The sequence below is a fragment of the Dermacentor silvarum genome, chromosome 2, assembly GCF_013339745.2.
Source record: "Dermacentor silvarum isolate Dsil-2018 chromosome 2, BIME_Dsil_1.4, whole genome shotgun sequence".
In the NCBI taxonomy this organism is placed as follows: domain Eukaryota; kingdom Metazoa; phylum Arthropoda; class Arachnida; order Ixodida; family Ixodidae; genus Dermacentor; species Dermacentor silvarum.
This window is the reverse complement of record NC_051155.1, coordinates 95016357-95019417: the sequence shown is the minus strand read 5'-3', so window position 1 is coordinate 95019417 and position 3061 is coordinate 95016357.

Here is a 3061-nt window from a genome sequence, read left to right as displayed (position 1 = left end):
ACGCCATGGATCTAGCGCAACTAAAATAAGAATCAAACTACAATTCCGTCAAAGTGTCACAGAATAATATATCAAGATGCTAATATTGTGCAGTTGAAGGATGTTGCTGTTCGTTTGTATTTCTATGTTTTCTCCTTGCTATTTGGCAGGCCACCATTGTGGCCTCATACCGTGAGCGCAGTCGATGACGTCAGAAAATTTGGTGGGGTGATGAAGTAAGAAAATTTGCAGGCGCAAATTGGAAGCAGCTAGCGCAAGACAAGAGTAATTGGAGATTGCAGGGACAGGCCTTCGTCCTGGAGTGGACATAAAAATAGGCTGATGATGATGATCATGATGAATCTTTATGATATGTTTTACTTGCAACTATAGGTTAACTTAAAGGTTACTGTGCAAGAGTGATAGTGCGTTGGACCCGCTGGACGCATAACCCGCTGGACGTTATGCGCCTTCTAGTGGCATCGCCGTGATGTCAACGCGCACAGAGTGGCACATATACAGTGATCCAACTTGTTATCAAAGGAGTTCACATAAGGGCGACCATTCCCAGTAGTACATACGCACGCCAATGGTCCACATTTTAACGCGATAGCGTTAAGGGCCCCGTCTCGCAGAAAATTCACTATGTATTTAGGGATATGTATATGCCACGAAGTGAAATGCGGGTCCTATTGCCACACCATTCTATCACTAAAGTTGCTCATACGATGTATTACATTTTTGACAAAGTTATTCCTCGGAATTTTGAGAATTAGAGCCTACAAACAAATGTCATGAAACACCGACAGCGCATGCCTTTTATGTTAAATCCTCTCAGACTAAGTAATAAAAGTGCAAAACAACAACAGAAACCTGAAAAGGATGTAATTTCCTTGGCGTGGCTGTGCACTACCTGCGTGATCAGCCCACGCAAGTGGCCGCGTTTCTACCAGAAAGCTCGCCTGCGTACATAGCAGTCGCCGTTAGCGTTTCCCGGTAAAAATTATGATTACATAAGTTGCATTTGCCGGGAAGAGTGAGAAGCAGTCAGGGATCTTTGAATGTTATTGCATTCCACTCTTAAAGGCGATGATTCAGCGCCCTCAAAGTTTCTTATACTCCACTACCTACCGCGTTTTTAGTGGACAGTTTTGGGGGATTAGCTATATAGCAAGAAAGAAAATTACTCTGACAATGCCAAGTGTGCTATTCGCAATAATAATTTTAGAAGGACGAGAACGGACACTTTAGAGTTTGTGTAATTTATGGTGTACCAAGCTTCAGCCAACAAGGCAGAAAGTTGCAGGTTAATAAGCTTGAGAGTGAGTTAAGAATCGCGTCTCTAGCGACGCCAAGGAAGTAACAAAAGCGTAACGTTCAGAGACAGCAAGACAGGGGTGATGTTTATTGATTAAACAGCGTAGCCGAGATGTTTGCTCAATAAGGGGATAAGAAAGAAAAGCAAGATATATAATAACATTTCTATCAAGCAGATACTTCGTGGACCTTAATACAATTACAATTTGAGAAATATTGTAAACACCGAGTCGCGTAAAGGGCGCAATGAATATTGCGCTAAAATAAGGGGACAGAAATCGCCATCCCTTCCCCTGTCGAGAAAATGGGGGCAAGTGAAGCTTGTCGTGTGTGTATCTGACCTTCCTGGTGATTTTCTTTCTTTCTCTCTGTCGCTTTCTTTCTCTTTCAATCTTTCTTGCTTTCTCTCTCTCTCTCTTTCTTTTTGTACCTGGTACGTGCCATTGAGCTTGGAACCTTTCTGCACTACCACCAGGATCGGCCAACTTTTCAGCGCGACACCACCCCCACCACCACTGCCGACATTTGTGAGCCCATAAAGCTTCGCTTACAAAGCTGCCGCAGTGATGCAGCATCATTTAGGAAAACAATAAATCAAGGCAATAACAAGCGTATAGCTTTTACTTATATAGAAGGTTTTAGCAAGAAAGGTTTAACCTTAAAGGGTACCTAACAAGTGTTTAGTTTTAAAGAGCCCCTAAACCACGCAGAGGTCTAAATTTAGTGGTTATGTTGCAGTTGTGCACGAGTCTACAACGAACAATTATCCTCGAGAATTTCTCGAAATGGTGCAGTAATAGCGGAGTTAATACACGCGTGTGATGATCGAAACACGGCCCTCGCTCGTATTGCTCTTTCCTTCGTTACTCTCCTCGTCAGCTGGACTCTCCTCCTCGCCAAGTGCTGCTCCAAATGTCACGTGACACACGTCATCACCAACGCGCTTGTCAAAACACCTCCCACTTCCGGTTAAGGCGCGTCCACGCTAGCGGCAAATATACCGACGGCGTACCGGCCTCCCGTGCCCTAGAACGTCTGCCGCGCGAGAGGTGTCCGAAGTAGACGGTAGTTCTGCCGGCGCACAACCTGCAGCACGATCAACGGGGCCAATCGACGACTGCGAATCTGCGCGTCTCCACCAACGGCGACGAAAACATCGGCTGCAGCTTCTGTTCCAAGCAAAATAATTTTCCCTAGATAAAGTGATTCGTAAATTGTACATTTGATGAAGAACGATAACCATTGTCAAACGTTAAACATGAACTCGAGAGCTCCGACACTTGTCGAGCTCAGCTGCCGTGCACGGCTACCGACGGGAGACGACCGGCTCGGCTGTGCTCGCTTCGCAGCCGACGGTGCCGATAATATAAGCGTGCTTTCTTCTTCGTGTACAATTATTGCGAAGGGCGATAACAACGGTAAAAAAATATTGCGGCTTGTGAGCGTCGGTAATTCATTCTCAAGCGCCGTCCGTTTTAGCTTTGAAGTGAGCCGGAAAATTCGTAGCGACGATATCGGCGCCGTCGAGTGATCGGCGGCGGTGGCGGTGAGGCTACCGCACAAATTGGTCCCGGTCTCATCCGCTATACGGCGAGGAAATCTCGCCGTCAAACGGCGGCCCGTGAATGGAACACGGCATGCGGCGAGTTACCGGGCCGGTAACGGTGACGTGGACTCAGCGCTTCTCGGCTACCCGCTGTTGCTGGGGTGCCGGCCCGTGTTCATGCGAAGCGTGCCTCTACAGACCCTGTGTTGCGCGCTCGTC